Below are 27,429 nucleotides of genomic sequence, written 5' to 3'. Positions count from 1 at the left end.
ATGGCAAAGTGACTCAGTTATATACATATATACATTCTTTTAAGTATTCTTTTCCATTATCCTTTATTATAGGATATTGAAAACAGTTCCCTGTGCCATACAGTGGGACCTTGTTGCTCATCCATCCTGTATGTGATAGTTTGTGTCTGCTAACCCGAAACTCCCAGTCCATCCCTCCCAACACCCCACCACCCCCACACTTGGCAACCACAAGTCTGTTCTCTGTGTCTGTGAGTCTGTTGCATAGATATATTCATTTGCGGCATATTTTAGATTCCATTTAGATTCCACATTCCACTTAGTAGTGTTGACTAATTGAACAGAGGTGATAAGTGATATCATATGAAATTTGTCTTTCTGACTTAGTGTGTTAAACTCTAGGCCCATCCACGTTGCTGCAGATGAAAACCCATGCTCTGGCCTTTAGGTAATAAAGACTTATCCTTCAGTGTTCTCTTTGGCAAACAATTCTGCCGCCTGGAGAACCAGTGAGGTCACCCTCTCTAGTCCCTCACCCTCCTACAACTTAAGCAGTTATCTTCCTGATACTCTAGTAAGAAGAAATACTACTATATTTGTGCCTATAACCCTTGTATCTTAGATGCACATGTGTGACGGGCTTGGGGAATCACACTTCAACCAGACCCAGGCCCCACCAGAAACTTGAGGAACTTTCTACAGTGGGTGGTCAGAAAGCAGGCTCTTATCATCATCCCACTGAATAGGAAGGAGGTTGGTAACAATATAGACATTAACAGATCAAGTATTATGTAACATAAAGGAAGCCAAGACTTTCTCTGCTTAGGTTTTATTTAATGGCTATCCAGCTAGGTAGCCAGTGAATTTTGATGTGTCAAACACTGTGTTTGGTGGTGGGAGTGTTAAGAATCAAGGTGATTAAAGACATTAGAATAGTCCAGAGTTCTGCAGTGCACATTTCCTCTCTTGGGGCAAGGTTAAGTTCACTCGGGAACCCAACACACGTTTATCAACCTTGGACTGAAGTGACCAGTTTTGGCATTATCCTCATCAGCAGCTTTGGGCTGGGATCCTTTTTGAAGGGTGGCTGCTCCAGCAACTTCCATATCAGAGTGCTTGGCTGGGTCTTGCTTATGTGGAGCATGTCCTCCTTGACTCGCTCCTAGCCTGGTGGAGTCTTCAACATCTCTCCCAAGCACTCAATATACTAAACAGGTTATAGGACTGAGGAATCAAGTGTCCTGAGTTTGGGCCCCAGTTCTGCTCTTTACTTTCTGTTTTATTCTAGACAAGTCACTTTTCCTCTCTGGGCTTTACACTTTTAGATGGCAGTAACTTCTACAACCTATGGTTTTACAGTTGTTATAGATACTCATAGATTCTTCTGGAACCAGGCTATGTCATATGTTTTAGCACCTACTGTTTTCCTTGACAGAAGAAGTCTTTCTTCCCCACCCCCGATTTTAAAAACATGTTTTATATTCTTTACAAAACAAAGAACTATAATAAATTTTTTTATTGGAGTAGGATTGCTTTATAATATTGTGTTGGTTTCTGCTGAACAACCGAGTGAATCAGCTGTACATGTACATTTATCTCCTCCCTCTTGAGCCACCCTCTCTATCCCACCCCTGCAGGTCCCGCAGAGCACTGAGCTGAGCTCTCTGTGCTATATAGCAGCTTTTGGTAGTGGCTGTGGCTACTTACAGCTTTATTGCCTCCAGATGGACCAGGTAATGCAGAGTTCATTTAGCTCTTTGCTACGCCAAGTGTGGTCTGTAGCCCAGTAGCACTGATATCACCTGGGGGCTTATTTACAACGCGGAGTCTCAGATCCTAGCCAGACCTGTTAAATCAGAATCTTCATTTTTAAGAGACCTCCAGGTGATTGGTACTAACATTAAAGTTCGAGAAGCATGAAGCCCAACGCGTAGGAAAATCTTATGGATTTCTCCAGCTGTTAATCAGAATCGCAGTGTTGAATTCTGGGTACTCACTGCTCAGGTGAATTTTAGCATGCAGCTAGACTTGAGAATCTCCGAATAACCTCACACAGAGCGGAGGCCTGTGCCTTTGTGTAGAACAGGGGACAGAAGATGGGCCTGTAATTCAGCTGGAGGAGAATCAGGCCAGAGAAAGCCTTCTGGAGGTAATGTTTTGAAGCTCTTGGAGAGCATGTGAGGTCAGCAAGGCAGAGAGAAGCTGAAGGGCTCTCCTGATGCACTGACCTCCGGGGAGGGAACAGCAGGCCGTGTGCGGGGAGCATGTGGCTGGGGGCTCTTCTAGAGATGAGGCCGGGGCCCCCTCTGCCGTACCTGGGAGTTCATGCTTCATCTCAGGGGCAGTGGGAGTGGGAGTGGGGGGGGGTGGTGGCTAAAAATGTTTTCAGAGGAGAGTGATGTAGTTAGGTTTGCATTTTAGGAAGCACTGGCTTCCGGCACAAACAGCAGATCCTTTGAAGGTAGAGGAGAATGAAAGCAGAGAGAACAGTCTGGGAACAATTTCAAGGAAGAAACAAACTAAAGTGACTGTCAGGAAGGGTGGAAAGGAAGAGAGGAATCGAGACTCGCTTTGTTGGTAACTAATTTTATGGAAGAAGATAATGAGGGAGGAGTTTGGAATGATCCCAAGGTTTCTGGTGTGTGGTCTACGGAATGGTGGACAGTTCACCAAGACAACATATAATACAGAGGAGAAAGAACAGGCTTGGGATGAGAGAAAGGAAAAAGGAAAGGAGGAGACAATGAGCAAGGCTTTTACATGTTTAAGTTGCCTGTGCGATGAATGATTATAGATATAGTTGGAAATAGTTGGATATCAAAGCTCAGAAGAATGGTCTGGCCTAGAAATGTTGATTTGAGAATTATTAATCAATAAAAAAGTAATCCATTACATGTATTTGAATTTATAGGAATCCTCCCAAGAAGAGGGTAAAACGTCAGAAGAGTAGAGAGCCTCATGCGGGGTATCAAGCATTTGAAGATCAGATGGAGAGAGAGGTTGATACTTGCAGAAATAGCCAGAGAGGTAAGTGGAAAACTGAAGGGGAGGGTGTCACAGATGCCAAAGAGAAAGGAGAAGCAAGAGAGGGTACCCAGACAAGAAGGACGTGGGACACAAATATTTCCTGGAGCTGATACTCATGTCATTCTTAGGACAATGAGACTTGGTGATTATGGGTGCGTTAGAGCCGCTACATGAGTATGTCAAATGTAGATTCTCACTCGATACTTAATGGTTTGCATTCAAGCAAATAAGTTTTCATTTCAACATATATTTTTTGAATGCCTGGTTTGTGTGAGGTACCAGGGCTCTAGAGATGAACAAACATAGCGCCCTGGCCGCTAGGATCCTATTCCTGTATCTCAGTGAGCTTTTCCAGTGGAGGATGGAGCCCTCTGTCTCTGAAACGGTCCTCAGGTTGCCTGAAGACAGATCCACAGATGCAGCCACTTACTTGTTGAGCCCCTGTGGTATGCTGGGAACTGGGCCAACCCTTCAGGATGCAAATACATATGTTTATTGTATTCTCTAACCTTCTAGAGTTCTCTTTCTGGTGGGTGATATAGATGGATAACTAGTTAAACTCTACTATAAATTTTTACTACTAAATTTTAAGTACTCTAATAGAAGTTTCAAGAATATATCATAGGGAGAACATTCATTGAGTTTCTTTTTTTTTTTTTTCCATTTATTTTTATTAGTTGGAGGCTAATTACTTTACATCATTACAATAGTTTTTGTCATATATTGAAATGAATTAGCCATGGATTTACATGTATTCCCCATCCCGGTCCCCCCTCCCACCTCCCTCTCCACCCGATCCCTCTGGGTCTTCCCAGTGCACCAGGCCCGAGCACTTGTCTCATGCACCCAACCTGGGCTGGTGATCTGTTTCACCCTAGATAATATACATGTTTCGATGCTGTTCTCTTGAAACATCCCACCCTCACCTTCTCCCAGAGTCCACAAGTCTGTTCTATACATCTGAGTCTCTTTTTCTGTTTTGCATATAGGGTTATCGTTACCATCTTTCTAAATTCCATATATATGTGTTAGTATACTGTAATGGTCTTTATCTTTCTGGCTTACTTCACTCTGTATAATGGGCTCCAGTTTCATCCATCTCATTAGAACTGATTCAAATATACAAGCAACTCCTCCAGCTCCAGAAAAATAAATGACTCATTGAGTTTCTAATAGATGCTGAGGCAAACGAATAGAGTGACTTACTTGTGCTTCTGCTTGGAAAATCAGCTCTGATTTGTGAATGAACATAGCCTGTGGAGTTGCAGGATAGAATCACATGGGAGTAGGCTGGTTCTATGTGGCTATTGTCTACTGAAGGGTTGGGGATACATTCTTTTAGTACTATTTGAACAGCTTCACAGAGACATTTTACACAGCAAGATGTAAGGAGAGTAGTTATCAGGAACGGGTGGCTAAGCTTTTCTTTGTCTCACCACTGCATTTCAACGTCAGCTGCCTTTTTGGAGAAATAGACCCTCCTTTGCTCAAAGTGGAATTGGGGGAGATAGACTTTGCTGGACCTCACTGGTGGTTGAGTGTGTAGCCTCTAGGCTCTAGAGAGCTTGTATGAAAGCAGCAGGGGAGATGCAGACTCTCATTGAGTAGGTTTGCTGTTGAGTTTCAGCCAGAGGTGTGTTTGTTTCTCTTTGGGTGTATCTGGGGGAGAATCCTGCTGGATGAAAATTCCTCTAAATATTTCATGCTGAAGTCTTTGAGTGGTTTTGGAAGCCAGACCTGCATTTTGGGGAGTTTGGAGGTTGTTGCTAGGTTCTTCTCAATGGGATGGGATGACTAACTGGGGGAACCTATGGTCATCTTCTCTGCCATGAACAGAAAGCACCAAGTCTGAGGGTGGAGGTAGCAGCGTATGAGTATCTTTGTATGTAATTACATGATTTCCTTGAGGGAGAGGACGATCTTTGGTGTTATGTCAAAGCACACATTTGGAAGGCAATTCAGTCAACCACATAGAATGCTGACAAAAGTCCTGTTCAATCATCTGGAGATCAAAGGTGAATATAATACTCTTCTTGCAAGATAAACAGCCTGGCCATGGAGATGACATAAAAAAACAAGCAAGTCGAGTCCAGTGAATGCATAAGGTACTCTGGAAGCCTAAGAGAGCAGTTGATTCTCTGTGAGCTGTGTTTGGGGAGGAGGCAGTCATTGAAAACTCAAAGAGGAGGTGGCACTGGTGCTGGCCTTGGAGGAGAGCAGAGCCTCAGCAGACGGCAGCCCCGACAGGAAAGGCAGTAACAGAGGGGCTGAAAATTGGTTTTACTTGGATCCTGTTTTGCTGTCCAAACAGGACTCAAGTAGGCAGCTTTGTTTAGAGAATTTAATCTTAAGAAATACACTCAAATATCCTATGATATCACTTATAAATAGAACCTATGAAGAAATGATGCAAATGAACTTACAAAACAAAAGCAAACCCATAGACTTAGAGAATGAACTAATGGATACCGGGGGGAAAGATGGGGGAAGGGACAGTTAGGGAGGTTGGGATTGACATGTACATACTGCTCTATTTAAAAAGGATAACCAGCAAGGACCTTCTGAATAGCTCAGGGAACTCTGCTTAATGTCATGTAACAAACTAAATGGGAAAAGAATTTGGAAAAGAATGGGTATGGGTGTGTATATATACATACAACTGAATCTCTTTGCTGTGTACATGAAACTATTACCACATGGTTAATCAACTATGCTCCAATATAAAATAAAAAGTTAACAAAAAACCCCTCAGTATTCAGAAGCATGAACTTAGACTGTTAGACTAGCACAGACCTTACTGGGGTCATGTGTGCCAGCCTCTGAGTGAACAGCAGGGAAACTAATTGAGGATTTGAGAGGTGGGGTTACAAATTCATCATGAGGTCTTGGGTCTGTACTGAGATTAGAAGCCCTTCTTCATTTCCAATGCTTTCCCCAGTCTACTCACACACTAGCCTCTCTCCCACATCTTCCACCCTTGTCATGACTCATGCAGGAAGGGAGGAAAGATGTAAAATAAATTCTAATGTTCATGGACCAGCAATGAAGTGAAGTCACTCAGTCGTGTCCGACTCTTTGCGACCCCATGGACTGTAGCCTACCAGATCCTCAGTCCATGGGATTTTCCAGGCAAGAATACTGGAGTGGGTTGCCATTTCCTTCTCCAGGGGATCTTCCTGACCCATGGATCGAACCTGGGTCTCCAGCACTGTAGGCAGACGCTTTATCATTTGAGCTACTAGGGAAGCCTTGTTGGCAAAGAAGGGCTAGACAAAATTACTTGCCCTCTTAAGCCAAGGACATAGTACACAGAATCCAGGACTGATCTCAACTCACTGGGTTACTATCTGGATGATTCTGCTCAGTGAAATCCAATTCAAGACATGCTTATTGAACCCATACTGTGGACAAGCCTCAGAGGAAATCAGACCCTCCGTTTCAGGACCAGCATGGAGGCTGCTGTGACTTCATGTCCATTTCAGGGCAGCCTGGACCAAACTGAAAGTGCCTTGTACCCCTGTTCAACCTAGAAGGATGCTTATTTCAGTATGCTTTGGTTGTAGATGCTTATGATCAACATATCTTTGCATCTGTAAAGCAAATGTGGATTAAATGATGACAGACCTTTCTGAGTGCCTGGCTGATCGTGGAGGGGTTCTGTTCACACTGTCTGCCATGCCAGATGCTGTGAGTGGCACAGACACTTTCAGATATATCTGGTGGTGAGTCTCTTTTCCACCTCTGGGAGGCTGTCAAGCAGTGACCCTTGGATTTTATATCAAAGTTAGCTCTTGACCCTATGCCACCTTGCTGGACGTGCCAAAATTAGTAGCATTTGGTCTTTTAAAGATCCGAATTGTCCTCTATTTGTTTCTAACATGTTTATTTACCATTCTAGGAGCTCAGCTATCTGTTCTCTGAACAGATCCTATTTTTCTTAAGGATGTTGCTTAGAATGCTAATAATTTAGTGTTGAAGGAGGGACACACTTGGAATAAACACAGACTGTTAGGTTTATTGAAGCTGCTGAAGTAAAGGATAATACCTTGGAGAGGAACCATGGACCTTCTTTCAGGATTCAGGTTTATGTTGGTTGATTCCAGGGAGGGATTAGGAGGGCAGGGGCCAGTTCTGGATCAGATGATGTCAAGGAGCAGGAGGAATTCAGTGACTGGGTATCTTCATAAACTTTATCAAGGAGGCTGGTGGATTAAAGGTGGACTAGGAGGAGTTATTAGAAGAGAAACAGCATTCTCTTGTGTTAGAAGAGGGGAGGTCTTGTTATTGTTGAGGTTATGGAGTGGCCGTGTCTCTGTCTTGTTCCAAACACAGCAACAGCATGGCCTCATCTGAGCACCATTTATGTGCGTTGTTTTTGTTCATTTGGTAACAGCACTTTCTGGCTGCTGACAGGGCCATTTTTCATGTTCTCAGTAGACTGCTCATTTGTAAAATGAGAGGATTGCATAAGATGAATGGTTTTCTAACTGCGCTCCCAAGAAGAGAGTTCTGTGGGGAAGCCTTGGGATTATTGTAGGTGCCTTGGAGAAACAGAATGGACGGGACTCCTTGTACCCTGACCTCCTCTTAACAGAGAAGCTGTGCTCTTCCAGATTTACATTGAGCATTATGCATTTAACCACATTTTAAACAAAAGAATGTTCTTTTGCTAAAGAAAAGCTTGAAAATTGCTGGACCGGATAAACCCCAAGGTCTCTCTATTGCTTCAAGTCACAAAGAAGTAAAACAGTTTGTCCTAAATTTATACAGCTGATTGGATTCAGTAGCCTCGGTTTGAATGTCTCCTCTGCCACTGACTTCAGAAGTTTGTTTATTTTATTTAGTTTTTCCCACTGTGTCAGGATTTTAGCATTCCATGTCTAAAGAGCAGGGGGACCGACACACAGGAAATTTATTTTTATTGAGTCAAACCTCATGAAAAGGATTGCATTTAAAATCTGAAACTTATGTACATCTGGCTCAACAGTGTGGGAGGACAAGGAGGAGAGAAAATTAGTAATGAAACCCATTTTTATCCTGTAGGTGAGGTCTGGGGAATCATGGGCTTCATATTATTTCACAAGTGATCAACTGTAGCACAGATTAAACTAGGTCCTAATTTATTATACAATTCTTTGGTGGATAACTATGCTTCCATTAATTTTATGAGATCCATCATTGTGTATTTGTATTATTGTTGTTCAGTCATTAAGTTGTGTCTGGCTCTTTGCGACTCCATGGAGTGCAGCATGCCAGGCTTTCCTGTCCTTCACTATCCCCCAGACTTAGCTAATAATAATTTATATCATTAGCTACTTGCTTATTAGATGTTTATTTTCTACTCTACTTTGGCAATGTGGCTGTTGGAATTTTCCCTTTAATTCTATATGTATAGTCTTGGCACATTTTAACTCTGGGTGTACTTTGGATGCCTAAGATCCTGAAGTTTTATGGTTATAATTTGTGTCTTTTTAATCATCACTGATCAGCTATTGATAGCAATTGATTTAGCTCATAACTTGTCCTAACTTGGACCTCCTTTGAGTTGACAATGACATACTAGAATATACAGGAGTGGCGTTGGCTGATTCTGCTTTGTCTGGGGATTTAATAGCTGCTGTTAACCCCTCTGTGTTACACCATTTGCTTCCTCAAATGTAAAATCTGGAGCTTGGATGGTTGTATAAACTTGGCAACAAGGTAAAACTCATAATACTTGTTCCCCGAATCCATCCTTTGGTTGTTTGATGGAGCTAGTTGACCAGAAGGAAGGACCACATGCAAACTGATTAGATTCTAGCTCAGGAGAAGTTTGCTCAGTGAACAGAGCAAGAAGAATTGGACATTGTTAAACTGTGTTTCTCAGTGAGGCGTTTTGAGAATCACTTAAGTGAGCAAAAGATGACAGTATACTCCAGGGTTCAGTGATCTATGGCAAATGCTGCCTGTTTTGTATGTCCCTTATGCTAAGAATAGTTTTTAGATTCTTAATTCAGTTAAAAAAATCAAAAGAATAATCATATTTCATGAGATGTTAAAACTGTGACATTCAGATTCCATTGTTTGTAAATAAAGTTTTATCAGAACACAGCCACTCATTCGTTTCAATATCGTCCATGGCTATTTTGTGCTATGATGACAGAGCTGAGTAGTTGGAAAAGAGATCCTATAACCTGAAATGGCCAAAATATTCACTATTTAGCCTTTTATAGAAAAGACGTCAAACTTTGGTCTTTGTTAGTGTTGTACGAGAAAAATCTAAGACAATAAATAATCTCATTGAATTATGACTACTTGCTGGTGAATATTTATTTATTCTAATATTTTTATGGAGAGTATCTTTTGGAATCAGCATATTTGGTTTTATAGATAGGACCAGACAGAGGTTTAAATGTTTTTTTTTCTTTAATTCTTTTTCATTTAGAGGCACATTTTCCAATTACTGGACTGATCTTTACTGTTTTTATGGAACCCTAGTTATTACTTTCTCTTCCTGTTTCTGCTTGTGGATGTTTTGCCCATAGCCAGGTTTATGTATGTTGATTTAGCTCATAGGCACCAGGAAAATGAGTGTGCTGAGGCTTAAAGGTATTGGTGTCCAATAAAGAATGCATGGAAGACTGACTGACTGCAAGGATGCAGAGCTCTAAGGGGCAGGAGAAAGGAGACAGAAGTCTGTAATAGAGTTGTGATGATAATTTGTCAGCAAGTGCAGACCAGCAAAATGCTGCTATTTGAAATTTCAGGGAACTGCTTGGATTGCAGTTTATGTTGCAGGAGGTGTAGAATCCGGAGTAACTGGGCAGAAAATGGCTATTTTTTCCACTTCCCAAGTCACTGGAGGATGCAATGAATTAATCTTTGGTTCAGGGTAAATGCAGAGAAGGGAATCTGAGTTTTCAAGGAGCAAGGTTAACATGAAAGTGCTGTTTGTTATGAACTCCCAAGAGTTCACAAGAAGACAACTAAATTTCCAGATGAGAACCCCTCCCCGGGGACAGAGTATTCTAAATTGAGGGGCATATTTTGCATTTTCAGGCTCATTCCATCTGTCTTTTCTAATCACGCCTGTTACTTACTATGGAATGTGGGTTGTTATGGTGATGTGAGGACAGGAACCATCTGCCTTGCAGAATCTTAGAAAACTTTGTAGACCTCATAATGTTGGTAAAGAGAAGGAAGGAGGGTGTATGCGTTTGCAGACCAGCTCAAAAGTGTAAACTTTCACCAAGATTTATGTAGCTTACATAAATTTATGTATTCTATTCTTCAGGGCATACTCTTGAGAGTATTCGCCTGATTCCACCCACTCATGGCACCTCTAAAATCTCATTTGATTCAGTGACTTCTGTTCTGTAAGTCCGATGACCAGCATACTGACCTCAGTTCTAGGGGGAACATCTTCTTGAACCTTACTTAGCTTAACAACTTTGAACATCTGGTTGATCAAGTGAATACAGTATCCTGTATGTCATCAACATTGTAGTAAGTTTTGTTGTCAAGTTGATTCTGACTCTTTACAACCCCATGGATTGCAGCACACCAGTCTTCCCTGTCCTTCACTATCTCCTGGAGTTTGCTCAAACTCATGTCCATGGTGGTTCCATCCAACCATCCCATCCTCTGTTGTCCCCTTCTCCTCCTGCCCTCAAGCTTTCCCAGCATCAGGGTCTTTTCTAGTCGGCTCTTCACATTAGGTGGCCAAAATATTGGAATTTCAGCTTCGGCATTGTAGTAAGTATGTAGACTCTGTCCAGTACAGTTGTTGAGGGAATTTATTAGCATTTGCTTCTTCACTGAGAGGGAGTACATGTTTTCATACTGTCCAATTCACCTTCACAGAAGAGTGGACTTAAATCAAGAAATTTTGAGAATCTTTGCCACATTTTCTTCTAGGGATATATGCTAATCACAGGCATGATCATGCCCTGTTGTATAAGTTTAGTCAGTTTCTTGATTTCCTCACCATTCACATGGCTTTCTTGCTCCTAAAAATTTCCAAGAAAAATAAACCATAAAAATGGAATCATAGAAAAAGAATAAGCTGTAGGACAATATTTCTTCTATCACAGAGTAAAGAAGGACTTTCTAAGCACAAATGCAAAGGGAGAGACCATAAAAATACTGACTTGTTCTAGAACAGAGTTTCACAGATTCAGCATTATTCACAATTTGGGCTAGATAATTCTTTGTTGTGGGAGGGGGAGTGTTGTGGGGTGTTTGGCAGCATCCCTGGCCTCTACTGACTAGAGGCTAGCAATACTCTTTAGTCAGGACAGTCAACAATGCTTCCAGATGTTCTCTAGAGGGTAAAGTCACCCCTGGTTGGGAACCATTGTTATAGAATGATTGTTTGGGATGCAAGGCAAAAAAGAGCCCTCTCCTAGTCAAGTCATGGGGGTTTACCATATGCATACACAAGGCCTCAGCTTTGCAATGTGAAATTTCAAGGACCCAGCAGGTTAAGGGGCTGACTCTGGTCTTTCTCTCTCTCTTTCTGGTGGGATTTGGGGAGTTTCTTTCAGGGCAGCACCGCTTCTGTCTTCACACCCATCTGCTCTTTGTTCTGTTTCTACTCACGTGGCCACCTCTTGTTTCTTTCATTTCTGATCCCATCTCCCTTCTACTTGCACATTCCTTTAGCTTGTCAGCTCTTCCTGTGGAATCTGTGCCTTTCAGATCCTGCTCTGCCGCTAGCTGTGTGTGAGAGAAATTTAGCTCCACTAATAACCACGTCTCTGCTGTGATGTCAGACTGTTATAGTCCGAAGCATTATGGGAAGCTGTTCTTGGGTCAGGTGCATATGCCTCACCAACAGCTGTGACCAGGAAGGAAGGGTTACTTGGTATAAAGTATGGGTGCTAAGCAACTGGAGCCGTGAACTGTTGACTTACTCAAAAGGCATTGGTGTGGACAGGTGGGTGCTGATTGAGATCTCTAAAGAGGAAGCTTAAAAATTCCATCTATCAGAAAAAAAAAATCCAGGAGAACATAGGCAAAACACTCTCCGACATAAATCACAGCAGGATCCTCTATGACCCACATCCCAGAATTTTAGAAATAAAAGCAAAAATAAACAAATGGGACCTAATGAAACTTAAAAGCTTTTGCACAACAAAGGAAACTATAAGCAAGGTGAAAAGACAGCCCTCAGATTGGGAGAAGATAATAGCAAACGAAGCAACAGACAAAGGATTAATCTCAAAAATATACAAGCAACTCCTCCAGCTCAACTCCAGAAAAATAAATGACCCAATCAAAAAATGGGCCAAAGAACTCAACAGACATTTCTCCAAGGGAGACATACAGATGGCTAACAAACACATGAAAAGATGCTCAACATCACTGGTTATCAGAGAAATGCAAATCAAAACCACAATGAGGTACCATTACACGCCAGTCAGGATGGCTGCTATCCAAAAGTCTACAAGCAATAAATGCTGGAGAGGGTGTGGAGAAAAGGGAACCCTCTTACACTGTTGGTGGGAATGCAAATTAGTACAGCCACTATGGAAAACAGTGTGGGGATTTCTTAAAAAGCTGGAAATAGAACTGCCATATGACCCAGCAATCCCACTTCTGGGCATACACACCGAGGAAACCAGATCTGAAAGAGACACGTGCACCCCAATGTTCATCGCAGCACTGTTTATAATAGCCAGGACATGGAAGCAACCCAGATGCCCATCAGTAGACGAATGGATGAGGAAGCTGTGGTACATATACACCATGGAATATTACTCAGCCATTAAAAAGAATTCATTTGAATCAGTTCTAATGAGATGGATGAAACTGGAGCCCATTATACAGAGTGAAGTAAGCCAGAAAGATAAAGGCCATTACAGTATACTAACACATATATATGGACTTTAGAAAGATGGTAACGATAACCCTATATGCAAAACAGAAAAAGAGACTCAGATGTATAGAACAGACTTGTGGACTCTGGGAGAAGGTGAGGGTGGGATGTTTCAAGAGAACAGCATTGAAACATGTATATTATCTAGGGTGAAACAGATCACCAGCCCAGGTTGGGTGCATGAGACAAGTGCTCGGGCCTGGTGCACTGGGAAGACCCAGAGGGATCGGGTGGAGAGGGAGGTGGGAGGGGTGACTGGGATGGGGAATACATGTAAATCCATGGCTAATTCATTTCAATGTATGACAAAAACTACTCTAATGATGTAAAGTGATTAGCCTCCAACTAATAAAAATAAATGGAAAAAAAAATCCAATGAGTTTATCTGCATGGGATAAACTGGGTAGAAAATTTAATATGTAACATCTGTGCATGCATGCTCAGTGATGTTGACTGTTTGTGACGCCGAGGACTGTAACCTGCCAGGCTCCACTGTCCACGGAATTTTCCAGGCAAGAATACTGGAATAGGTTGCCATTTCCTCCTCCAGGGGATCTTCCCAAACCAGGAATCGAACTTGAGTCTCCTGTCTCTCCTGCATTGCAGGAAGATTCTTTTACTGCTGAGACATTGGGGAAGCCCCTTACATGGGGAAACCCATGTAACATGGGACTACTATTTAAAAAATGACTTTATGAATTAGTATGTAAAGGACATGTGCAAAGGGCAGGAACATGTGGAAAGCAGTCACAAAACTAGAGCTATCAAGACCACAAATACTTGAGAAAATACACAAAGTATAAAAGAAGTGTAAATTATGACAAAGTAAATATAAAGTTTAGCCTTTCAAATTAGTCAAAGATTTAAAATGACAATTTTTTACCCTAATATTGGTGAAACAGCAAAATAGTCATTCTGGCACCAAAAGAAAAATTGCTGATGTTTATGAAAATCAGTTCAGTAAGTTTTTGGATATACTCTGGTAAGATAAATGAAAGCATCAAAAATGTTGATACCTTTTAAGTCAGTGTTTTCCTTCGTGAAATTAGCCCTAAATAAATAGAGATGTGAGTAAAGATTATATAGAGGGGTGAAATGTTCATCAGAGCATGCTTTATTTTAACAACATATTGGAATTAACTTAAATATCCAAAGGGGATTGATTAATGCTGTTTTCAAAACCTATTTAGTGATATGAGAAATGCTCAGAATATTATGTTTTGTGAAATGAAGGAGTTGCAAAGCTATTTCAAGTATCATTCAAATTTTGCATGTATTTGTAGAGATATGTACATTGAATTAAAATTGGGAAGCATTTCAATTACTTAACAGTGGTTATTTGTAATTGGTAAGATGATTGGTTGTACCTTCTTGTAACTCTTCTGTGTCTTCTAATTTTGTATAGTAAGAGCCCATTACCTACATAGTCAAAAAATTATTATGGTTAAAAAATTCAGTTTGCTAATGTAAGTTTTTTTTTTTAATCTTTGAGGTATGATTGAGATTCACAATATTGTGTTTCAGATGTTCAGCAAAGTGATTCAGTTATACACACACACACATATGTATTTCATGTTATTTTCCACTATAGGTACTCAGTTCAGTTCAGCTCAGTCACTCAGTCGTGTCCGACTCTTTGTGACCCCATGAACCGTAGCACTCCAGGCCTCCCTGTCCATCACCAACTCCCAAAGTTTACCCAAACCCATGTCCATTGAGTTGGCAATGCCACCCAACCATCTCATCCTCTGTCATTGCCTTCTCCTTCTGCCCTCAGTCTTATAAACTATAATACCTCAAAACTATAGGTATTAAAAGATATTGAACATAGTTCCCTGTGGACTTCCCTGGTGGCTCAAAGGGTAAAGCATCTGCCTACAGTGAAGAAGACCTGGGTTCAATCCCTGTATTGGGAAGATCTCCTGGAGAAGAAAATAGCAACCCACTCCAGTATTCTTGCCTGGAAAATGCCATGGACGGAGGAACCTGGTAGTCCATGGGGTCGCAAAGAGTCAGACACGACTGAGTGACTTCACTTTCTTTCCCTGTGCTATCCAGTAAATTCTTGTTGCTTACCTATTTTATGTATAGTAGTTTGTTAATCCTATGCTGCTAATTTATGTCTTCCCCACTCCCTTTCCCTTTTGGTAATCGTTAAGTTTTCTTTTCTACGTCTGTGAGTCTGTTTCTATTTAGTATATAGACTCATTTATGTGATTTAAAAAATTTTGCATAAAAGTGATATCACATAGTATGTCTCTCTGTCTGACTTACTTCACTAAGTATGATATTCTTTAAGTCCACCCATGTTGCTGCAAGTGGCAATATTTCTATTTTTTATGGTTGAGCAACATTCCATTGTGCTAATGGTAAAATTTAAGATGGCATATAGGCTGTACTCTGAAAGGGTCCTCCCAAAGTGAGAATATAAAACTACAGTCTATTTTTTTAAATAAAGCAAAACTACAGTCTATGGTACAGCCTTTCAGATTGCAAAATCCACTTTTTCATCTCACTAAATGTAGACAAATTTCTCAAGGACAGACTCACATTAACTAAGTTTGTAGAGACTGAGGTCTAAAAATACAATGCCAATGAATTAAGTTGCAAAAAGATATAGAACTATGGAGAAAACTAAATGTTTGTGTTCCCTGGCTAATTTATTTTATTTCCGTAGCTCACTGTGTGGGAAACCAGATTATAAACATAATATTGTCTTGTGAGCAGGGAATCAGAAGTGGGAGTGTTAATTATAACATTTTAATGTTCCATTGCATCAATTTTTAATTGCATGAGACTCTTGGTCTGCAGTGGGCATAAATATGCCACCAGGGCCAGATAAGTCGAGTCTTCTTTTGTGGACTGAGATTGCACAGGTGTTGCCAAAGTTTGTCTTGTTCTTGATCACCTCTTTCTTTAATTATGTGCAGTGTTTCTGATGAAATTGACATTGGCACATACATTTGCACTCATTCTAAAGTAGGCTCAGGTTTCAATCTGTCTTTAATAAAGGATATAGAACTTAACTGAAGGGAGGGACTGCAGAATGGGAGTACACACTCTGGGTCTCAACCCAACTTCCCAAGACCTAAGAGCCCCTGGTGGGAAGGTACATGGCTCACAGTGACGCTTGTCCACATAAGGTGGGATTTGCCAAATCTCAGATGCTGGTGTTTGTGTTTCAACGCTCTTCCCTTTATATCTGAGGCTTATACATCAACAATCTTAATATGCATGGTGTGTATGCAGGCTCTTTACCATCTTAGCCACCTGGGAAGCCCATATGTATAACACATACTTTTATGTCTTACTGTTTTTTATATATAACTTTGAAGGGCTGGTTTACAAATGTAAGGCTCTGCTGGTTCTTTACCTAGACTCACTTGCTACAATACAGACCAATCTTCCTGAGAAGATAAAGCAGGTGTCCTGGCCTCAGCTTTTTAGTGCTACAGCTCTGAAATTCCCCTTATCAAGTCAATAAATGTTATGAAATAAGATGAGAAATTAGTGAGTCAGCTATGCCTTAGCCTTCCTCTTCCCCACTCCAGTAAAGAGGTTTTTGGGTTGGTCCAATCAGTTCATACCCTCCCCTGCCCTGTGAATGGGGTCCTGAGTCCATAGTCAAGTTCTTTGGGGCTTTATTATGCAAAACCTGGAGAAAAGAGAGAGGGAGAAAGAACAGGAGGTACAGGACTCCAGGTCCAGGGGTGGAGTTTTGTAAAGAATTTAGAGAGAAAAGGGGAGAAAAGTTCTGATGTGAAGGGAAGTGGAACAGAGAAATAAGCTTCCTTCATGGTACTCAAGGGCCTTCCCAGGTGGTGCTAGTGGTAAAGAATCTGCCTGCCAATGCAGGAGACGCAAGAGACACGGGTTCAATCACTGGTCAGGAAGATCGCCTCGAGTAGGAGGTGGCAACCTGATCCAGTATTCTTGCCTAGGAAATCGCATGGACAGAGGAGGCTGGCATGCTACAGTCCATGGGGTTGCGAAGAGTCAGACACAGCTAAAGCACACACAAACATAAACATATGGTTCTCAGGAAATGCAAATGAAACATTTAGCTTTTTCTGAAATTACTTTTCTTTTTTCCTGCTGACTATATTTCTTTAGAGATGATATTGTTTTGAGAACTAGACCATATGAATCATTGTTCATTTCTATTAATTTCTGATTTTTTAGTATATGTGCGCATGGTAAACATTTGTATAGAACAAAACGAAAAGTAAGTTTCCCTCCCATCTCTGACCATGAATTGCCCAGTGCTTTATCTCATGCAACTGCACTGTCTGTGGGCCTACCTCTGTAGTTTGAGATAGTCTATACACAGAGAAGCATGTGCATGTAAGTAGCCTCTTGATTTAAAAAAGTGGAGCATTGTACTCATTGTTCAGAATTTTGCTTTTTAAATTTAAAACCATATCTAAAAGTGTTCCATGTTAACACATGTATGTGTCTCTCTACCTCTCACTTAAAAAATATCGGTCACGTCTTTATAAGCATTGCAGTCGAAGGAATGAAAAAGTGCTATCTCAGTGTTATTGTAAGTGGTAACTATGGTTCCATGAATTGTCTTACTAGAGATTTCTGCCAGGTGATCCCAGCTTACTCACTTGCTCTTCTCAGGTTCTCTCCGTTTTTCTGCTCATTGTAGGCAAACACGGTCCAGTGGGCAGGCAAATGTAGCAAGAGGTGTGAGGCATGTTCAGTTCGGCAGGATGCAGTGGTTAGATTAGAGAAATGAAATGTGAGAAAGCAGGAGGACTGCCACTGTCCTACACGGCTTCACTGATTTCAAGTTTGGTTGATTTTATCCAAATCTTGTTTTAGGGCTCTCTCAGATCCAGACTGCCTGGCCCAGAGAGCCTGGCTCACACACAACTATTCACCTTCAGGAAGCTTACAGCTTCATATGGTGCATTTTGTATAGTAGCTCAGTCACCCTCAGAATAGCAATTTTACTTTCATGTACCCTGCCTTGGATTTGTTCATATACTATTCACATAATGGAAGGCTGAAAAAGATATTTTTTCATATTCTCCCAGGTAAGGTGAAAATGGTTTTCTCAAGTGTGTCTAAATAACCATGGAGACAAAACTCGCTTATCATTGTTCCCAGTCTCCTCACTGGACACTACCCTTTATATAGCTGCTGTTCCAACTTCAAGCCTATGAGATCCACAGAGCAAAAACCTGTGGTGTTTCTTTTAATATCTGCACTAGGACTCAGGCATTTTTTTTTCAATTATAGTTGAAGGAAAAAAGAAAATTACAAGACCAGAGAGATGAAACAGATTTCCCATAAGACACTTTTATTTATTTATTCAGGCTTTTCTCATTGCTTTTCCTAGCCTAGATCTCCCTCCTTCCCGCCACTTCAGTTGAGAAAGTAATTATAGACAACACCAAACAGCATATAAACACTTCCAAAGCCAATTCCTGTTATAAATGAGCCTTTAGGAAGTAAAGTGCTTTGCAGCAGCTTTAAAAACCTCTGAACCTGTTTGGGATGTCAGGACTAAGGATTTGATCCATAAACATTTCCTAAACAGCTCCATGGAAATTGTAACCATATGTTTACAACTTTAAAATGCATATCTGAATTGAGATAAACCTGGCAGCCAATGCATATGCCATTGATGCAAATAAAGCATTTTCTCACAAATACGATTTACTTAAATGAGGAAGCAAGTTAGATATGGTGAGGTCCCAATGTTTCATTTTAGTAAATTGCTTCAAAGTGATGCTCTGATTTTAAAACTTGCGTCTCATTCTGCACTAGGTTCCATGGGTAGTCTGTCCCAGCAACTGTTATCACTAGAATGACTTTCCCTCTTTGTGTTTGATTATGCTGATTCTTCTGATTACAAGGAGATGGATATTTTTGGACACCTAGAGTCAGAAAGTAGTCAAGGCTTTTATTCATCTTTTGTCTCCTATCAAATAACATGTCACGTTATCTTCAGATATTATCTGCTCTGTCAGATAATGCCTTGTACAACTGAACTCAGAACGGTTCAAGCACATTGGGGATTTCAAGCTGGCCAGTATATTGGTGTTCACACTGGGGGTTTTGCTTGCAGTCCATGGTGGGGACCTATCGCCTGTCAAGTATCTATTCCAGCTGAAGGTGGAGGAACATTGTGACCTCATTTATTATCTTCCTTACACTTGTCATACATCCAGTCATAACTTTCCTTTGCCTAATGTAGGATACCAAGGGATAAGTTTTCTTTTTTTTTTTTTAAAGTCATTTCTGCCCATTCCTATAAACATCAAGAGAGCAGAATTTCTAGTCAAAATACATTTACTTAAAATTTTTAAAAAATTAAAAAAAAATTTTCTTTTCTTGGAGTAGATATATGATATATAGATATAGATCTATATGTTGTTATATATATAGTATATTTTGTATCTCCATAGATTTTGAAGATGAACCTTGGCAGTGCTGTGCCTAAGGACAGGAGTCCCACCCACTTCTGTGAAAAGGAAATATTATTATAAGATGGGGTCAAGGATCAGAGACACCATTTGGGAAAATGTCCCATGGCTCTCCTCATACCCAGGTGAATTCTTTGAAATTACACCCAGTTATGGTAGGAAGCAAGAAAGTGTTCAGAGATGAAATGAACCGAATATACCATTCTGATTCACAGGAACTTGTTTTCTGGGTGTAGGGAAGTGCGGTATTATTAATAGAGTATAGTATATTAATAGAAACGTTGAGGGGCAGATCAGGTCAGGAGATGATTGACATTGAAAGGATGATTTAATACTCACAGTGCATGGGAAGAAGGGGCACACCATATCAGGGAGGCCACATGGGAAGCACAGGGATTGGTCAGGAGGCAGAGGAAGATGAGGAAGCTGTGGGTGAGAGCCTTTCTTGTGGTTTTCATGAAGAGACAGGTGAGGCAAGGTAAACGAGCTTCAGAGTGGCTAGCTAAATACTTTCAGTGCTCTGGGGGTATAGGACGGTCCCTTGTTCTCTACTATATATGTGGCCATAGGCTAATTAAATTTCACCTGGCAGGTGGATAGTGATCTGCAATGTGAGAGCCCGATTGAGGAGGTGGTTGGGGGTATGAGCTTTGTATTGCATGGTTTGTATTTGAAAAGCATTCTTTTGGGAGAAGGACTCCTCCTGAGGAAAGGGGTGATAAGGGTAGCAGGAAACCAAGGCAAGGTGACTTGTGTTGTCTAGCACAAGGTGTGTCTGACATATACATGTAGGGCAGATGGTGAGGTTGTCAAGTTTACAGAAGCTAGAAACAAGGTTAAAACAAACTGTTTAGAGAGCAAACTCCAGAATCATACTGCCTGAATGTGAATTGTGGCTCACCCTTGGCTTCCCATGATATATTGGCCTTATGGTTTTGAGTACATTTCATAACTCATTTAATATTTATATTAGTCCAATCATTATATATACTCTGTGCTCCGTCAAGTCTGACTCTTTGTGACCCTGTGGACTGTAACCCGCCACACTCCTCTGTTCATAGGACTTTCCAGGCAAGAATAATGGAGTGAATTGTCATTTCCTTCTCTGTATGTAGTCCAAACAGGTTATATTAGCCCTGTATTGCATATGGGACAACTGAGGCTTAGAGAGACTGACATATGAAAATATTTACAAGAGTTCCTGGCACCTGCTGTGCTGTATGAAGTCGCTTCAGTCATGTCCGACTCTTTGTGATCCTATGGACTTGTAGCCCAGCAGACTTCTCTGTCCGTGGGGTTCTTCGGGCAAAGAATACTGAAGTGGGTGGCCATGCCCTCCTCCAGCAGATCTTCCCAACCCAGGGACTGAACCTGTGTTTCCTGCATTGCAGGTAGATGCCAAATAAGTATTTGCTAGTATCATTATTACTTTTATCATTGTTGGTATTTCTGGGGATTTAAGCAAGTTGTGATTAACCTTCTCATATACATCTGATGGGCAAAGTTAGTGTTACTGAGATTTGGAAGATTTGAATCACTGAGTCAAGGTAATATATATGTACTTAGTGTATGTGCATGTGTGTGTGTGCGTGTGTGCGTGTATTTGTTGTTCAATCACTCAGTCATGTCTGACTCTGCGACCCCATGGACTGCAGCATGCCAGGCTTCCCTGTCCATCACCAATTCCCAGAGCTTGCTCAAACTCATGTCCATTGAGTTGGTGATGCCATCCAATCATCTTGCTATCTGTCATCTCCTTCTTCTGCCTTCAGTCTTTCCCAGCATCAGGGTTTTTCCCTAATGAGTTGGCTCTTTGCATCAGGCGGCCAAAGTATTGGAGCCTTCAGCTTCCTCATCAGTCCTTCCAGTGATGTGTGTGATATATATATATATATATGCATATGTGTGTGCTAAGTTGCTTCAGTTGTGACCACCTCTTTGTGACTTCATGGACTGTAGCCTGCTTGGCAAGAATACTGGAGTGGGTTGCCATGCCTCCTCCAGGGGATGACCCAGTGATGGAACCTGCATCTCTTATGTCTCCTGCATTCACAGGTGGGTTCTTTACCACTAGCACCACCTGGAAACCCTGTGTGTGTGTGTGTGTGTGTGTGTGTGTGTGTGTGTGTGCGCATATGTGTGTATATATATATGTAAAATATATCAATATAAATAAATATATATGTGTGTATATATATGTGTGTATATACATACATACATACATACATATATATATATATATATATATAATTTTTTTTTTTTTTGACATGAGGTGTCCTGCTAAACAACAAAGAACCACCAGACCTCTCTCTGGAGCAAATAAATGATGTGGTGGATGGAGCTATCTGAAACCGCCCATGTGCAGAAATGGCTGATTCACTGGCTTCCTCATGCCATGATGTTAATTCACTGAGGGAAGCTCTTCTGAGAGGCTCTTCTGTGTGGCCTTGGCCTGTACTACCCTTTACGTTGTTCACCCTCCACAGGCAAGTCTTAACTAAAGAACAATGTAGTCTCAAGTCAGACTTCTAGAGTAGAGCAATTTGCTCAAACATGGTCATGAGATATAACGAGTGGAATAGGCAGGCATCCGTGATGTTGTGATAGACAAGCCATGCACTGAGGAAAGTATGCATCAAGCAGGAGCATAATCTAAGAATTTGGGACATGAATCTTAGTTCTGAATGCTGACCTAGCCTATCCTTGGCCTTGGTTCTTCCTGGCTCCCCAGGAAATCTTGGAAGTGTTTTTACTCAGGTCCCAAGTCCTGAAATGCTTCTTGTTGATTCAGCTGAGATTGAGAACCTTTCTGAACAGCAACTTTCATTAACTTAATAACTGTTTCCTTCTCCAGCCATCTTTTTTGTTACCAGTGTTTTTTGGGGGGGATGAAGGATGCTTTTATGTTTCTAGACATATTGTTTGCTCATCTAACCAAGCATACTTGCATCATAGCCCATGATGTTGCACTTTAATGTTATTCATTTGGATTGTTGAGTGTGATGGAAGGAGGAAATGGGTGTGAGGGTAGTCTTTTCAGCAGAAAAAACTGCAGCAATTGGGAAAAGTTGCATCCCTGTGTTTAAACAGTATAGGCTAAATCCTCCTCTGCACAAATGTGCAGATAACAGTGTGAGGGACCCTGTGGGGACTGCTCGGAGATAAGAATGTTTCCCTGATCTGATTACAAGAAATTCTAGACAATGAATAATCAGCACAATAGATACTGTTTCCAGCAACTGCTGTGTGGTAATCACTCTTCCTGATGAAAGTACCAGATTGTTCTGCAAACCAGTGAGCTGAGCTCTATGGAAACAGAACATACATTTATTCTGGAGAAATGTAAGTTTAGAGCAGTCAGTAAAACCCCCAGTTTCATTTCCTTCATAGCAATGTTTTAAACAAGGGTCCTCCCAGCCACTCTTGGGCTTCCCTGGTGGCTCAGAGGTAAAGAATCTGCCTGCCAGTGCAAGAGACATGGGTTTGATCCCTGGATCAGGAAGATCCCCTGGAGAAGGAAATGGCAACCCACTCCAGTATTCTTGCCTGGAGAAACCCATGGACAGAGGAGCCTGGTAAGCTATAGTCCATGGGATCACAAAAGTGCCGGACATGACTGAGCAACTAAGCAACAATAAAGTCCCTCCCCCACCGCTATTCTCAGTTCCTGGGGAGAAGTCCTTCAACCTAGTTCTTCAGAAGCCATGAAAAGAAACTGAGCCAAAAACAGCACCAACTCCCTTTCCTGAAGGAGAACAGAAATTGATCTTTGTATCCAGCATATGAATTTACTCTTGAGATGCGAAGGCCAGTAATTCTGGGACTTAATGTGTGAAGATTCCTTAGGACATAGAAAGGATGTGTTCTTGTCTTGCTGGAATGGAAACATTTGAAACACCTTACTCAGGATTTCAGACACAACCTGCTAAGATTCCCAAATATGGGCTAAAGTCCAAGTTCTCCTCTAGCTGGGGTGGGTGGTCTTCAGTAAATTATTGGATTTCTCTGGAGGTACAACTCCTTCATCAGTATCCATTTAACTTAAAAACTTAAATCATAGGTTTATTGTAAAAAATCAGAAATGTCAAGGAACAGAAAGAAATAAAAGGTTTTTATTTTTTAAAACTAGTGTTTTTGCTTTTTTTGGATAAATATCCAGCAGTGGAATTGCTGGATAGTATGGTTACTTCTATTTTTAAATTTTTGAGGAACCGCCCTACTGTTTTCCATAGTGGCTGTACCAATTTACATTTCCATCAAGAGTATACTGGCTCTGCCTTTTCACCATATCCTCACCAACATTTGTCATTTATTGTCTTTGTGATAATAGTCATTCTAGCAGGAGTGTAGTGATATTCATTGTGGTTTTGATTTGCACTTCCCTGTTGGTTAATGATGTTGAGTATCTTTTCATATGTCTGTTGGCCTATTGGCCATCTGTATGTATTATTTGGAAAAATATCTAATTAGTTTCTCTGCTCATTTTTTCCATCCAGTTTTATTGAGATATTATAATTAAGGTATAGCACAGTATAAGTTTAAGGTGTAGTACATAGTGATTTAATTTATATATATCGTTAAATGGTTATAATATGTTTAGTGAACATTCATCATCATATAGATACAGAATAAAAGAAAAAGAAAAATTTTTCTTTCTTGTGATGAGAACTCTTAGCATTTACTTTCTTAACAACTTTCATGTGTAACATATAACAATGTTAATTATATTTATTATGTTATATCTTCTATCCCTAGTACATGTTTATCTTATAACTGGAAGTTTGTACCTTTTAACTGCCTTCATCCAATTCCTTTTCCCCTCACTCCCTGCCTCTGGTAACCACAGATCTGATCTCCTTTTAAATATAAGTTTGTTTGTTTGCTTTTGAAGTGTAATTGTCGTATAGTAGTATGTTAGTCTCTAGTGCACAGCATAGTGATTCAGTATTTCTATACATTTCAAAATTATCACTCCAGTAAGTCTAGTTTCTATCTATAATATAATACAAGGATATTATGTTATCATTGACTATATTCCCCATACTGTACATTTCATACCTGTGACTCACTTATTTTGTAACTGGAAGCTTGTACTTCTTCCTCTCCCTCACCCATTTTTCTCATACTTCCACCTCCCTCTGCCCATTTTTCAATTGAATTGTTTGCTTTTTTCTTGATGAGTTGTAGGAGTTCTTTATATATTTTGGATATTAACCCCCTGTTGAACATATCATTTGCAAATATCTTCTCTCACAGATGCAGAGAACAAACTACTGGTTACAGGAAGAGGTAAAGAGGCAAAGGAGATTGAGAGGAACAAACTACTAGTTGTAAAATAAATAAGTCACAGAGAGGTACAGCACAGGGAATATAGTCAATTTTTTCAATGATTTTGTGTTATATGTAATCTATAAAAATATCAAATCACTATATTTTATACCTGAAACTAATATAAGTCAATAATATTTAAATAAAAGGGTGATTTTTTTTGAGGAATATTTGGAAAATACACAAAAGTATGGAGAAGAAAGAGATAAGGTCATTTCTTTGTGCAATTATATTGCACTTACAGTTACTTTTTAAATGAAAAATACTTATAGTAAGAAATTTAGATATTATAATAATGGGTGGGATTCCCTGGTGGCTTAGAGGGTAAAGAGTCTTCCTGTAATACAGGAGACCTGAGTTTGATCCCTGGGTTGGGAAGATCCCCTGGAGAGGTAAATGGCAACACACCCCAGTATTCTTGCCTGAAAAATAAGAAGTAAGTTCTTTGCCACCGTCTACCGTCAGCCTTCCTCCTTGGGGCTAAACACTGTCAAAAAGATTGTGTGTGCATCCTTTTATGTGATTGCGTGTATTTTCCTATTGAAAAATAGACAGCTTTAGTGGCTTCATATTATTTATTTGTGTGGATAATGACAAATTTCTTCTAGCATTATCTAATTAGTGGATATTTAGGTTGTTTCTAAGACTTATTATAGCATATTGTTAAAATATATGATGGCCAAATCCTAAGGTCTTTGCAAATCCCAATTCTGTAACTACCTCCAAGTTGAGAACCAAGGTGCAAAAAAGGGTTTGCTTTACAGTTTTGTAATCTCATGATGATGGTTTTTCACTTGAAAGGGAAAATGCTCATATATTGTCCTGGGATTGTGGTCATTGAACAACATCTAGAATTGGCAAGTGATCTGCCTTTCCCCCTCCATTCAAAAGAAAATATTCCACCACATTTTTCATTCAAACTTCTCTTATCATCCACTCTATAAATTTACTAAGGAACCAGGCTGTCCTCGGTATCCTGCAGTTTCATATTTGAAACTGAGACTGAAATGGAAAATTACAGCAGTTGCTCTTCAGATTACTATTATTATCTCTGTAAGCTGTCCACAGACCATTCAGCCAGCATTGGATCTTGTCTCCAATGAACTTGTAAAATATGACATTATAAATCCAGAAATTAAACAGCATTGCTAATACAGAGCTATTTCTGGAGGTGGTGAATGAATGCTAATTATCATCTTTAAAATAATCCCCTAGATGCCAAACATTTTCTGAAATAGCTCTGTTATAATAAATACATCAGCAGATCATCCTTTTATGGGCGTGACTTATGTGTGGACACATTTATGATGGTGTGATATGGTACAGGGAGCAGGAGAAGTTCTTTTCCACTCTTCCTGGAACCTTCTTGTTCACCAGAGAGGACTCAGGTAGTCCTGGTGAATGTGGAATGCCTTGTATCTTCAGTATTTTACTACAGATAAAAAGTGGATCATGGCTTATTAACTTTATTTAACTAAGACTTCCGAGGTTCTAATCTGAACAGAGGCTTTTACTTATATTTTAGGCTTGTCTTGGGCACAGATGGAATTGGGATCTCCCACATGATTCCATTTGAAGCTACAGGAAGGCACTCAACTTTGTTTTCCCCATCTCGTTGAACTCCTAAAATTCTACAGTTAGGAACACATTTCTTGGATACAGAATTAGCTACATAGGTGTCTTCTTCTAAATTAGCTTTACCATGTAGGATGAGAGTTAAAAATACAGATCCGCATCTTGGGATACAGCTGTCTAGATACGAGAGAACTGCATGGGAGTATGACATTAACCTGCTGGACAGTGAAATCAGTATAAATAAGTTTACAAAACTTAGATAATTGATTGGCTGTTATTCTTAACCTTGATTCCATTGCTTTGAGGTTTCCAAGGTAGAATGAAGGTTCAATGGCAAGGAACTTTTCCAGTAATAATTTCTGCTGTGATTTTGAAGGGAGAAAACAGTGGTATTCAGGATGATTTTTGGTTTTGCAAGGCCTAAATCCTCTGACAATGGTTGAATAGCCCATTTAAAAAAAATTGAGATATAAAATATGGCAGCAGGATTTTTATGCCATTTCTGGGTACAAGAGGGAATAATTTAGATGTGGAAATAATGAAACTTCTGGTACAATTTTATGACTTACAGGAACAGCCAAGCATTTCTCAAAAGTGAAAACTGTCCCGGAAAATCCTTGGCTAACGAAGTATGCTGGATATACTGGGTCCATAGCATTAAAGAAGTGCTTATGCTGAGAGAAGGATGTGCATGCGTTCTCGCTCATCTGACTCTTTGTGACCCTGGGACTGTAGCCTGCCAGCCTGCCTGTCCATAGAATTCTCCAGGCAAGAATACTGGAGTGGGTTGCCATTTGCTCCTCCTGGGGATCTTCCCAATGCAGGGATTGAACTCGTGTCTCCTGAATTGTTGGCAGATTCTTCATTGCTAAACCACCAGGGAAGCCAGAAGGATGTGATTGAGGAGGAAGAAAGGAACTTTCAGAAGATGTGACAGTGTGAGGGAAGTTCAGGCTTGAGCAGGAAATATTTATGTTGAGACACTTCCCAGTCTAGCTCCTAAAGTGAATCTTCATAAATTAGTTTCTGTCTCTGTATGGGCAAAGTCCCACTATTCAGGCTGTGAAGGCAGGCATCTCCTCCAGACTGACCCTGACCTTTAAAAGAATGCAAATGATTTTACTGTGGTTAAACACGGGGAAGATCCCCTGTCTGAGAAAACCAAACCAGAGCCGGGGCGGGGGGTGGGTGCAGGAGAGGTTGTTGGAAACAGTTGTTTTG

The sequence above is a fragment of the Odocoileus virginianus genome, chromosome 6 (assembly GCF_023699985.2).
Source record: "Odocoileus virginianus isolate 20LAN1187 ecotype Illinois chromosome 6, Ovbor_1.2, whole genome shotgun sequence".
NCBI classification, from domain to species: Eukaryota; Metazoa; Chordata; class Mammalia; order Artiodactyla; family Cervidae; genus Odocoileus; species Odocoileus virginianus.
Note: the sequence above shows the minus strand (reverse complement) of the source record.